Raw genomic sequence first — 14,107 nt, forward strand, 5'->3', positions numbered from 1 at the left:
ATTTTTCTGCATCCCTAGAGTTTAGCATAGTGCCTGATACATATAAGGCACTTAATAAATATGTACTGGTCGACAGGGCAGCAGCTAATAACTCCTGCTCAGCTGTTCTCAAAATAGGCTCTATCTCTTCCTCTTGTAAGTATGCTTACACTTTCCTACTGACTTTTTCTAGGAGGGAAGCTAATCTCTTGCACTAAGTGATAGCACCTTGGGGATCATTTACTTTATATAACTATCAGTCTCTAAGTTCTTTCTCACCTGGATCCCAATTACCCTTATATTTAGGGAAGCTCAGTGTGTTAGAACCAAGCCAAGTATGTCTAAAGTGTATCTCCCTCCTTTTACCCAAAGTTCAGTTGCAGAAGAAGGTAGGTTCTATAGAGTAGGGGAAGATTTTCAGTGGTAGAAGTTTTCTATTTTCAATTTGGCTTCCATAACTAAAGAATAAGACCACTGTCCTCCAAATAGCACAATAGAGAATATTCACCTTTTGTGTCCTCTTCCCTGACCTCTCCCTTTCTGTCTCACCACTTCTGGCCTTTCTCCTTCTCTAAATGCTCAGCGCTCAGGTTCTGAGTGACACTCTACAGCACTCCACATCTGCTTTAAACTTCCTGCCCAAGTCTAATGGCCCTCAGAACTGGCTATATGACTGGCCACCTATACAGATAGATTAATTCATTTCTATAAGTGTTCAGTGGCACAGTGGATAGAGTGCCAGGCCTTAAGTCAGGAAGATTCATGTTCCTGAGTTTAAGTCTGGCCTTGGATAATTTACTAATTGTATGACCTTGGGCACATAGGTATGACAAGTTTGAGTTCTTATTACCATTATTATAAGAAACTAAATACACTCATTGCTCTCAATATATAGTTTTAGTAGAAATAATTCTAGTTCTGCATTTAGAAGACCTAACTTCAGATTTTGTTTCTAATGTTTATTCTTTGAGTGATAGTAGACAAAAGAATTCATGAAATCCTTTCAAAATCTTGATCTGAGATCTGAAATTCAATTCAATAGTCATCTTCATCACTGATCCATCAATCAACTTCTACAGTCGACACATGTTATTTGTGCAAAGAGCAGGGAATATAAAATCTGTTTCACATGGGACTTTGTCTTAGACTTGACAATCTTCCCCACCTTTACATTTGTGCCTCTATTATAGAGGGAAAAAATGAATGAATAATCAGATAAAATGAATAGATAGATAAACAATTAAATGGATAAATAAATAAGCAGACAGAAGTAACTAAATAAATTAATAAACAATTGAATAAATGGAGAAAAGAAAAAAATCTTCCATGCCCTTAAAAAGCTTCCATTGTATCCATGTACTTAGACGTATAAATGCAAAGTATAAATAAAATAAATACAATGTAAGTTGGACCAGAATTGGAGGGCTGAAAAAGAAGCATAAAACTTGTATACTTTTCAGTTTACCTTCCCTGGAGTGTGGGAAAGCATCTCTCCCCAGGCCTGAACATATTCAAGAAGGTAACCCAGCTTTTAGCTGGCCTAAAGATGACTTTCAGGATTTTTTGCCTTCAGAAAATAAAAGTTAAATTCCTTCCTTTCTCCTCCATGGTTCATCTGGGGTTGTGCCTTTGACTTGTCCAAGTGCCAGGGCCACTCTATTTCAATCTGCGTCTGCCTTTATTTTTTGTACTTCTTTCTAGATTAAGTAAACTGTTAGCTGGTGCAGTGAGCTATGAAATCCACTTTTGGACAGATTATGATTGTGCTATATAGGCTGTGTAGAGGAAAATTTGGGAGTTTAAGAAACCATTTTATTCTAATAACTCATTCAAAATATTGTGTAGGATTTAGCTGTTTCTGTGGTTGGGGAACAGGGATAGCCAGAAGCACAAATGTAAAGGTGGGGAAGGTTGTCTGAGATGCCCCAAGCTTTCTTCCCCAGTTGCCTTCCATATTTCATCACTGTCCCACTAGAGTCCCAGTGCCCTTAGGATCCCTCCCCCTATGCTCTACTTGTCAGAAACTACCCAGAGTCTTCATTTCTATTGAGATATAAGCAACCTTGCCTCCAACTGACTGATCAGAGGCTCATAGACCTTTCCTAGGAAAGGAATTAAAGTCTTGGAATCCAAGCTCTTCATGAGACAGAGGAGGAAATTAAAGCTCAAGGACATTTATAGAGATATAAAGTGAAAGAAATGATATTTAAGCCAAAAGACTTGGGTTCAAATTCAGATTTTGGTACTCAGTAGCTGCATGATCCTGGGTAAATCACATCGCATTTCTGAGTCTCAGTCAAGTATCTAAAGTTTTCCTTTATCTTTTTCCTTTTTACCTTCTTATGCTTCTCTTGAGTTCTGTATTTGAAGATCAAATTTTCTTTTCAGCACTGTTCTTTTCTTCAAAAATAATTGGGAATTTCCCTATTTTATTAAATGTCCATTTTTTCTTTGAAAATTAATGCTTATTCCCACTCTTTCTGTGGTTGTTTACTTGCATTTTGTTTTCTTTCCCAGTTATTTTTTTTCCTTCTTGATCCAATTTTTCTTGTGCATCAAGATAACTGTATAAATATGTATACATATATTGGATTTAACATATATTTTAACATATTTAACATGTATTGAAGTACCTGCCATCCAGGAGAGGAGATGGGGGAAAGGATGGGATAATTTGGAACAGAAGGCTTTGCAAGGGTCAGTGTTGAAAAATTATCCATGTATATGTTTTGTAAATAAAAAGCTTTAATAAAAATTTGTAAAAATTAAAATAGAAAGTAATGCTTAGTTTTGCTGTAGTCCAATCTCCTTTGCCCTCCAGAATATCATATTCCAGGGCCTTCAATCTTTTAAAGTGGAAGCTACAAGATCCCTGGTAATCTTGATTGTGACTTCTCAATATTTGGAGTGCTTCTTTTGGTTGCTTGTAGCATTTTTTTCCTTGATCTGATAACTTTGGAATTTAGCTATAATATTCCTTGGAGTTTTCATTTTGGGGTCTCTTTCAGGAGGTGATTGGTGGACTCTTTATTTATTTATTTTTATTTTAGCTTTTTATTTACAAGATATATGATGCATAATTTTTCATTATTGACAATTGCAAAATTGTTTGCTCCAATTTTTCCCCTCTTTCCCCCCACGCCCTTTCCCAGATGGCAGGTTGACCAATACATGTTAAATATGTTAAAGTATATGTTAAATAAAATATATGTATACATAGTGGAATCTTTCAATGGCTATTTTACCCTATGGTTCTAGGTCAGTTTTCCTTGATGATTTCTTGAAAGATGTTGTATAGGCTCTTTTTTTCATTGTGGTTTTCAGGTAGTCCAATAATTCTTAGATTGTCTCTGCTGGTTCTATTTTCCAGATCAGTTATTTTCCAATGATATATTTTACGTTTGCTTCTATTTTTTTTCATTTTTTTGGTTTTGTTTGACTGATTTTTGATATCTCATTGAGTTATTTGATTCCATTTGTTTAATTCTAATTTTCAGTGAATTATTTTCTTCAATTAGTTTTTTTAACCTCCTTTTGCATTTAGCCAATTGAACTTTTAAATGAATTGTTTTGTTCATTGGACTTTTTCCCATTTCACTAATTCTGTCTTTTAAGGAGTTGTTCTCTTTTTGCATTTCACCAATTCTATTTTTTCAAGGAGTTGTACTTTTTTCCATTTCATCAAATCTATTTTAAGGAGTTGTTTTCTTCAGACAATTTGTGTATTTCATTTTCCAAATTCTCCTGAAAATCTCTCATTTCCTTTCCCATTTTTCTTCTCTCCTTTATGACCCTTTTTGATTTCTTCTAAGAGAAACTTTTGAGTTGGAGAACAACTCCTAACACCCCCTGAGGCTTCATTTGGAAGCATTTTGCCTTTAGTGTCCTCAGGGTTTGAGGTCTGTTTTTCCCTGTCTCCATAATAGCAATCTATGGTCAAAGTTCTTTTTGCTTTTTTGCTCCTTTTTAAAGGTTGAGATCTGTTCCTTGAGCAAAGGAGGAGATTGTCCTGAGCTTTCTCTACAGGGCAACAAGATTTTACAATGCGCTGGGGCCAGGGCTGGGAGGTTCCTCCCCTCCTAGGTAGACCTGGCCCAGTCTCATTTTTTATACTGGGGTTCATGGGCTCATTATCTGCCTTCCATTATTGAGTGGGAAGTCTCAACTCTCGTCATTAGTTTCAGAACCAGGACAGGGTACTAATGCTGCTCTATCCTGGCTGAGTCTCCCACTAAATACCACACATGGGGTCTCCCTGCACTGCATCTGCACTGAGCCATGCACATCCCTGATCAATTAAGACAGAACTTTTCTGAAGTCCTTCCCAGATAGCTTTTGTTGGAAATTTGTTACACTCTAGATATTTGTGGATTCTGGCCCTTCAAATCCATTCAGAAGCTTGATCTGGTTTTGATTTGAAGGAAGCCAGGAAAAGCTCAGGCAAAATCCTGTCTACTCTCTGCCATCTTGGCTCTACCCCTCTATTTTTAAGCAGTATAGAAATGGCAATTATTAATATTAATAATCACTGTTAATTTGGGCTGGACCTATGATTTCACTGGTACAGTAAGATAATTTAACTTCTTCCACCAATGAAGGGCTGGCATTATTTGAAGTTTAGCTTAGTGGATTGCCTTGGGTATAGAAGGGTTGCCCTGGTTTGCTGCTTCGTTCTCTTTCTTTCTAGATGTCCTCCTTCTCCTCCTCCTCTTCCTCCTCCTCCTCCTCCTCCTCCTCCTCCTCCTCCTCCTCCTTCTTCTTCTCCTTCTTCTCCTTCTTCTCCTTCTTCTCCTTCTTCTCCTTCTTCTCCTTCTTCTCCTTCTTCTCCTTCTTCTCCTTCTTCTCCTTCTTCTCCTTCTTCTCCTTCTTCTCCTTCTTCTCCTTCTTCTCCTTCTTCTCCTTCTTCTCCTTCTTCTCCTTCTTCTCCTTCTTCTCCTTCTTCTCCTTCTTCTCCTTCTTCTCCTTCTTCTCCTTCTTCTCCTTCTTCTCCTTCTTCTCCTTCTTCTCCTTCTTCTCCTTCTTCTCCTTCTTCTTCTTCTTCTTCTTCTTCTTCTCACAACCATGAGCTCACAGTTCCTTTATGTGGTGATGCATTAGAAGAAACAATTATATTACTGGAAATAAAGTTGAGAGACTAAATGACAAAGTGGATGGAACATCCAGCATGATGTCTGGAAAATGCAAGTTCACATTCTACTAGCTGTGTGACTGGCCCTGGGCAAAGTTACTTAAGCTCTGTCTGCCTCAGTTTCCTCATCTGTTCAATAAGGATAACAATAGCACTTATGCTCACACTTGTTGGGAAGATCAAAAAAGATTACGTTTAAAGTGCTTTATAAACCTTAACACACCGTGTAAATGCTAGCTATCACTGTTAGTTTAGCTGCAATAGGTGATGAGACAAGGATACAAAGAAGTACAATATGTTTCCTGCCCTCAAGAAATATACAATGTCCTTGGGGAAACATGACATGTAGGCATCAATAATTAATGCTACAAAGCAGTAGATGATGAAGTGCCAAATAAATGGCCTTGGAATTGAGTACAGTAGAAATTCAGAGAGAAGAAATCCTTGGGCTATAGTTATCAGGGCAGAGACTCAGATGAGGTAAGCTTGGATCTGGGGGTTTTAAAGCATGAAAAGGACAAATGGATGAGAAGACAAATGGAGAGGGATGCTAAAGGTAAAGGGAAAAGCTTGAGAAAAAGGGCGGGATTGGGGTAGTTCAAAAGGGTGCTGCTGATTCTTAATGTCTGCTACTGAGGGAGGCTAAGGCTCATGTACAGCTTGAGGGATCCCCCACTCCATTCACCCCACAAGTCACCTAGCAGAGGTGACTCATGAGAATGAAGCAGAGGGCTAAACTCTCTGGGAGAGAAACTGGGAATAGGGCCCAAATCACTAAAGCCCAGACCAGGGCCAGAGCCAGAATTTCTCAAGAATACAAAATCTAAAAGGTCAGGATTAAAATGGAAGACTAAGAACTAATAAATATGTGGGATTCCAAGCCAAGGACCCTTACTTGGAGGTCAGGAAGAACCTAGCAGAGGCATCAGGAGCATGAGTGTGAGGCTGATACAGGCTGCGCCTGTCCTTTAGTCCTTTATGGAAACTTATGTCCTTTAGTCACCTTCTTTGGCAACTCTCCTGGTCCTTCCATGTCAAGAAACTACAACCTCTTCTGGTAGAGGAAAAGAATTCCAAAATAAAAAAGAAGTGCAAAGAAGACTAGAGAGCTGACAAACTTATATTTTAGGCCACAAAGCTTGTCTTTACCCTAGCAAGCTCCTTAAAGAACAACAGCCAAGAAAAAAAAATTCGCTGTCGTTTCTTTGCCAAGTGCAATTTAAAGATTCATAGGATTTCTTTGTTAGCCACTGTCACTGGAAGAGACAGAAATCTAATTCGGAGCTGTTGTTCTCTTCTGAACTGAGACACATTGGCTCTTACCGTCTGTCAGTATCTGAGGCCTGCTGGAACTTGTGCAGAGTAGGGTTTCTTAGATTTCAAATATTTAGATGGGGCTTAGCCTTTCTTTAAGCCTAAAAAAAGCAGATTTTTCTTAATATTCCTTATAAAATGTCTCAGCATCTCCAATCAACCCATATATGTAAAATGTCTCCTGTGTCCTCAACACTAATAATACGAAGTGTTTTGTGTGCTTAGCGTATAGTAGGTACTGTATAAATGCTTTGCCCCTCTCTCTCTCCTCCTTTCATCTCTTTTTTCCTTTTCCCTCCTTCCCTACCCTTGTCCTGTTCTTGTCTCTCTTTCCTCTGTTTTCCTGTAGTCCACTCTTCTCCTTTCCTGTTCCCTTTTCTTCTTCCCTCCCCTCTTCTCACTTATTTCCCTTTTTTCTCCTTTCCCTTTCTCTCTCCTCTCTCTCCTTCCCTCCCCTTCTTCTTTCCTCTCTCCCAAATATTAGAAGAGAAAAAACTAATTTATGGACCCCAAAGTGAAGAACTCCTGAAATAGAGCTTTATGGAATAAACATAATTTGATGTTAAAAATCATTCCATGAGGAATGGCATCTAGTACTGACTCCACCCCCATTTTGCAGATGAACAAACTGAGACTCAAAGAGGTAAAAGATATACAGCTAATAAGGAAAGGGAATGAGTGTTTATGCACGTGCTATATAAATACATTAAATATAAAATATATTAATGCAATATATTAAATATAATAATAATAACAATTAATTTGATAAATACGTAAGTACACATGTGCCAGACATTGTGATAATAGATTCCATACAAATCTTATCTCATCTGAACCTCACAATAACCCTTCAAGATAAGTGCCATTATTATCTCCATTTTACAGTTGAGGAAACTGAGGTAAACAGAAGTTGACTTTCACAAGATCACATTGTTAGTAAGTGTCTGAGGCTGAATTTCAACTCTTCCTGATTCCAGGATAAATCAACTGTGACACTAAATTACCTCATACTAATGAGTATGAGTGAAAAGATTGTGATCTCTATCTCCTGATTTCTAGAATCACTTACCATTTGATACTCACAACAACCCAAAGAAAAAGTTAAGGTATTATTACTTATTCATTATTAATCCCATTTTACAGAAAAAGAAAGTGGAAAACAAAGAAATAAAGTGACCTGGCCAGGTTCCCCTAGGTAATAAGAGGTATAGTCGGAGTTGGAAACTTTTGCTAATCCAGTGATATTTCCACTGTCTCTCTTTTCTTTGGATTTGTTTATGAAGAGAAGCAAGTTGTTGACATATTCTTCTAGCCTGGGCAGCCATCTGTCTTTAAGGAATAGAAAAGCTACCATCAAGCAAATTTATGAGTCTCAATTCCCACCACAGACTCCATTCCCCCACCTTTAGCTAAAAGAAAGTCAAAAGTAGACTGCTCACTTTTATCACTGTACCTTGCTATTTTAATGAAATGTAATGTATGAAAATTCAGATTTAAATGTCTTAAATACTTTACAAAAAGATTAGCCCAAAGCCTCCTTTAATTAGCAGGACTCTCTGGTGCATTTCAAATCGGTTTGATTTATACCTAAGTGCTTAAGAATACAGGCTTTGGATATGGCAAGAGAACCTCTTTTTTTCTCCTTTTACTCTTTCTCTCTCTCTCTCTCTCTCTCTCTCTCTCTCTCTCTCTGCAGTCTCATCCATTTCAAATATCACCTCTGCACAGATGACTTCCATATTAGAGTTATAATCTCATGTCTCTCTCAACCTCCAGACCCATATTTCCATCGGCCTATAGAACATTTCCACTTGGATGTCGATGGCTGGCACATCAAACTCACTATGTCCAAAATCTTCTCCTCTTGTTTTCACTGCCTTTGTTACCCTTCCACCACCATTCATCCCTCCCCTGTGCTCCAAAAAAGAGTACTTGCTCTACAATCAGAGACATGGGTTTAAATGCCCCACATGATAATACTTATGTGACCTTGTACAAAACACTTAATCTTCTTGGATATGCTTTCTTTTTGCATGGGGGGAGGGATGGGGGGAGGTACAGGAATAGATGTCATCTGAGATATCTTCCAGCTCCTGATCTGTGATTCTGTGCAAACTGTTACTTCTACCATCATCATATTTTAAAAATATCTTTCCTGTCCTTTCCATTCCCATTGCTACTCTCAACCTTCATTATATCCTTCATCACCAACCACTTGGAAGAAGCAGTTGCTTCCTGCAAAGTCTTTTCAGCTCTATTTCCTTCCCTTCTCCATCCATCCTTCATAGAATGCCCAAACTAACCTTTCTTATGCACAGAACTGGTCATGACATAGCACAAAATCTTTCAATGGTTCCCTATTGCCCGCAGAATGAATTCAAACTCCTTTATCTGGAATTCAGGACCTTTCCAATCTGGTGCTAACCTATCTTTCCAGATTACGTCAGTTACTGATTTCCTCCTTTTAATCTAAGCTTCAGGAAGTGAAATGCCTCACTGGTTACAATGGACTAGACTTGAAGTTGGGAAGATCTGATTTCTAACCTGCCCTAAGACATTTAAGTGTAACATAAGGTCACCCTTATAACCTATGTGACTCTTGTCACTTAGCCACTGCCTGCCTCAGTTTCCATTGTAAATGTAGAATAACGAGTACCTATTTCTCAGGGTTTTTGTGAGAATGACATGAGGTAATGACTGTAAAGGACTCTGGAAACCTTGAAGTGCTATTTAAATATTAACAACAGTAACGCAATTGGCTTGCTTTTCCATGTGTATACTATAAGCTTTCCCATTTAATTCTTTTTCTCACACTTTACAAGAACATCCATCTCTTGTATTTTCTTGTTTAATTTCTACCCAACTTGAAAGCCAAACTTAAATGCTTCCTCTTCCAGGAAATCTTCCCTGAGCTTTCTAAGTAAATTTTCATGTTATCATCCAATAACCACTGTTTTTCCTCCTGTTAACCTATGTTTGTGCCTTCAGTTTCTCCTTCTAGCTATTGGTAGCCTTCCTAAAACTATGCCAAATAACAGTGTGGTGAAGGGGCATTCCAGAAAGCTTTTCCTAATTTACTGGTAAAAAATAAAAATAAAAAAGTTCTCTTTATCTTAAGATGGAAGCCTTTTTCACCACTTCTTATGGACTTGTATATTATTTTAAATTTTTAAATCTTTTGCTTTCCAAATCTTTAGAAAATTTCCTTTTTGTAATATATCCCTCCTCCTCCACATAAGCATCATTTCTTATAGTAAAAAACAAGAAAAGAGAAACAGAGATTTGGTAAAACTAACACATAATTCAAATCCGATTACACATCCATAGTCTTCCACATCTGCAAAGAAAGAAAGGAATTGCAACGATACCTTTTTTTTTTTTTTTTTTGGATCCAAGTTCAATCATTAGAACTTTGCTCTATTTATTTTTTTTTGTTTGTGATTGTTCTGTCTATTTATGATCACAATCATAAATCATAAATTTACTATTTGCACAGTTCTTTAAAAATATCAACTATTTGAACCTTCGTATTGTTATTTTCTGTTATAGCATGACTTTTGGGGGTGATTACTAAATATGTGTCATATCTTTCTATTACACTCAAAACTCCATGAGAGCAGCCATGGTATTTCATACAAGTTTCTTTTTGCATTCGTTGGCTACCGCAGTACTAAACAGAACAAGCACTTAATATTGGATTAAATTACTTTGAATGGATTGAAAAATTGTGTTGGATTGAACTAAATTAAAGGAGGGCAGTTACTAGAGCTAGCATGGAGAGGCTGGTGTATTCAAATGAGAAGCTATAGGAATAATGATTGCTCTGGGTCTGCCTTACCATTTTTGCTGACAAGTTGTATGTTGCTTTTTCTCTAGTGGATTCTTCTTTGGCTGGAATAGCTTCTCCATGGTAACTCATTCACAGAGTGCATTTATTACTTCTCTCTTGAAAAAAGAATATACCAAAATGGAATATATATATATATATATATATATATATATATATATATATATATTTCTAGTTTGTAAAAAAGAGAACAGGAAGCAAGTCAAGAGAGACAGGCATCAGGGAATCACGTGTTTTTCTCTACTTATCCATGATCTTCCTTCAAGTTTGTATGGGGGGGGGAATTATTCACACAATGCATTCATTGTGGACCTTTTCACTCCTCTCTGACTCTCTGAGATGATGCATGGATGGTCTGAATCAATTAATTTGCATCTCTATTGACGCTTATCACATTTGGACCTAGTGCTTGACTGAAATATCAAGGGAATCAAAAATCTGCTTTTTGACTGGCTGTTAATGATCTGGCATCAGTATCTTGTACCTTCAGGATTTTGCTGAGGGTGAAACAAAAAAAAAATCAAAGTGTTGATGCTATGCGTGTGAGCAGAGTTAGGAAGATGGGAGGTAGAGAATGGTGAGAGGAAAACGCTTAAAAGAGGCAAGAGAACTAGATTCTTTTTAATTCCTGCCAGGCAAACTTTTTTTCCATTTTTAGAAGTAGAATTATATCATGTTTTCTCCATGCTTGCAGAATGGGGTCTAGAGATCTTCTAAAAGAAAAGTTCTTATTTGCTGTCCTTAATAGACTCTAACTGTTCTTTTTTTTTTTTTGAATAGTTAGGTGTTTTTATATTTGGATACTTATATTTCTTTATACATAAGTATACACATACGTATATGTATATCCATGTGTGCACACATATAGAGAGAGACATCTTGGTATCAGATCCAGTCCTGATCATTGAATCAGGAAGCCTAGGCTGTAAGTTACAGTATGTGTTTCCCCACAACAAGTTACCAGGACAAATAGTATCATTCCATCTTTACTAAGGAAGACATAGAGATTCAGAGACTTGCTCATAATTAGTTGTTAGTAAGAGTGAGAGCTAAAGTTCAAACCCAGTTCCTTTGACTCCAAGTTAAATGTCATTCGTTCCACTACTTTTATGGCATTCCCCATGATTATCTGTGTGACTTGAGGTAAATCATGTGGTCTCCTTAGACTTTCATTTCCTCATAGATAAAATGAGGACAATTTTAACTGAGATCCTTTCCATCTCAAATGATTAAATATGTTATTAGTGTGGCCAGGAACTCCCTACCCATATTCTGCTTCCTGGATCAGAAACACAGACTCTAAGTTTCAAAAAGGTAAGATAAGGTTTTATTGAAACCTGGGCTTTGCTTTATTTTGTAGCAGAGTTCTCTGTCCTAAGTAGATACTTCATTAATTGTGGTTGAATTAAAAGTTGGATTAATCCCAAAAAATTATCAACAGCTAGCCAAGTTCACTCTCCCTTTTTCAATGATCTTGTCACATCCTGATCCTTTTCTGTGGGGAGGCTCATTTCCATGTTGTTCCATCTCTTTAGTTTTCCTTTAAACAAAGAAATTGCAATGGAACACTAGGGTCTGAAGACTCAACTGTGAAGAGGAGTCTTATTAGGAGGGAAGGCCAGAATGATAATAAAGAAACTAAGAGCAAATGAATGCAACATGGATAGTCAGGGTTCACAAAAAGAATATGAAATTCATACTCTGAGTTCCAAGATTTTCCCCATTTTAAATGCTATCATTGGGTTCAAGGGAACAGACACATGTTTCCAGAAAAAAAAATAGAGTTACAGGTGTTTTCACAGTTGTGGGATAATGATAAATGGTTCTAGGAGAGGAGTAGTCCTCTCCTATGCATATAAACAATTTGTTCATATATATATATATATATATATATATATATATATATATATATATATTGCTTTAAATAAGTTCATAAGAATACACTCATAGTTGTCAGGCACTTAGATTCATAGTCAATGAATCTTTTCTAATCATTTACTATGGCGAGAGGTACTGGGTTAAATACTGAAGACACAAAGAAAGGAAGAAACATTTCATCTCTGTTTTCAAGCTGTTAGGAATTTTAGATACATCTATTTCAACTCTCATATTATAAAGATGAGGAAACTGAGGCCCAAGAAATTAAGTAACTATTATAGGAGCAATATCCTACTACAGCCTCTCAAATCAAACTGCTTCCCACTCCCTCGCAAATTGGAAAAGTTTCTTTCCCCTTTAACGACTATTACTGTCCTTGAAATTGTATTGCTTGTATAAAATATAACTAAGGCTTAAGCCATTATGATAGTTTCCTGACCACTTGGGTACAAAATAGGCAAAAAATGAGGGGCTAGATCCCCTCCCTGAAGCTTCAGGCCATTGGCCAACAGCATGAGTAAGACTAGAAAGTTGTGCCCAACTCAATGAGAGTTTCATCCTAGATAAATATCCCTTTTGTGCTTTAATCATTCTTCCCCTGCCATGAGCAGTGAAACAACTTTGAGTTGGATTGTAAGTGTCTTATATGATTCCACTTTTGGGCCTAAACTGCTAGGGGACTTGGCTAAGTAAAATCCAGGTTCTTGCACAGTTTATTGTCACACAGGTGACAAATGAGAGAACCAGGATTCAAAACTGGATCTGGTTATCCTAGGAAAAAGCACTATGGAGGGAAAAGGAAGGAAAAGACAAAAATATAACTATATAGCACCTACTATGTGACATGCACTGTGATAAATGCTTTTTTTAAAGCTTTTTATTTTTCAAAACATATGTGTGGACATTTCTTCAACATTAGCCTTTGCAAAACCTTGGGTTCTAATTCCCCACCTTCTCCCATGTCCTCCCCTAGATGGCAAGTAGTCCAATATAACAATACCATGTTAAACATGGTAGAAATATACATTAAATTCAAAATATAATTACATATTTATACAATGATCATGCTGCACAAGAAAAATCAGATCAAACCAGTAAAAAAAAAAAAGAAAAAAGAAAAATAAAATGCAAGCAAACAATAACAAAAAGATAGAGAATGCTATGCTGTGAACCACGTTCAGTTCCCACAGTCCTCTTTCTGGGTGTAAATAATTCTCTTCATCATGGAACAACTGGAATTGGTTTGAATCATCTCATTGTTGAAAAGAGCTACATCCATCAGAACTGATCACTGTACAACCTTGTAGTTGCTGTATAATGAACTGGTTCTGCTCATTCGGCAGAATTTTGTGCTAAATGCTCTTTAAAAACAATTATTGTCTTTGATCCCTCAACAATTCTGCAATGCACATGCTTTTGGTATCTTAATTTTACAGTTGAGGAAACTGAGGAAAAATAAATACTCAAGTCCATTGTATGAAAATCTTTCCCTTATTAAAGTTAGTGTTGAATAACCTACATTCTAAATTTTTTATTGGATAGGACTATGTGGATAGGTGGCACAAATTAATAATCCGAGGCTTAAAAAGAAAACAAATTGATTCAATTTGAGACATCCCACAGTGAAAATATTCTTTTGTTCTCTTAATAAGGACAAAGTATGAATGACAAAATTTGAAAATGTTCTCTCGTATGTGTCCAATGAAGTCTTGTCCCCTTACATTTCCAGCTTCATAAAAATACAATGCTAAAAATTCTTACTTCAACCTTTATACTTATCCCCCTGACATGGTGCTCCAAAAAATCCTGACTATGAATTAACACTACCATACACAGTATGTGTGTGAACTGGTTATGTTCCCCCTTAAACCATCTTTATTTAGTTTTCAACATTGTGCAATTTCCATCTAACTGTGAATTTAATGTGTTTAAACTCTTCTTGGGGTAAAATCAGTGCTCTG

General features: G+C 36.8%; 1 protein-coding gene and 1 long non-coding RNA gene across 2 annotated transcripts in view; one reads left to right on the forward strand and one right to left on the reverse strand.

Moving 5' to 3' along the window:
• The window catches only part of TAFA1 (TAFA chemokine like family member 1), a 525,382-nt gene that overhangs the window by 133,010 nt on the left and 378,265 nt on the right, over nucleotides 1–14,107 (forward strand). The window lies entirely within an intron of this gene.
• LOC116421685 overlaps nucleotides 1–14,107 on the reverse strand; it is an 89,070-nt gene that overhangs the window by 49,900 nt on the left and 25,063 nt on the right. Inside the window, exon 2 of the long non-coding RNA XR_004232176.1 lies at nucleotides 10,260–10,366. This is a non-coding gene — a long non-coding RNA (uncharacterized LOC116421685). The remainder of the gene's footprint in view (nucleotides 1–10,259; nucleotides 10,367–14,107) is intronic.

This window comes from Sarcophilus harrisii, chromosome 1 (assembly GCF_902635505.1).
Source record: "Sarcophilus harrisii chromosome 1, mSarHar1.11, whole genome shotgun sequence".
NCBI lineage: Eukaryota > Metazoa > Chordata > Mammalia > Dasyuromorphia > Dasyuridae > Sarcophilus > Sarcophilus harrisii.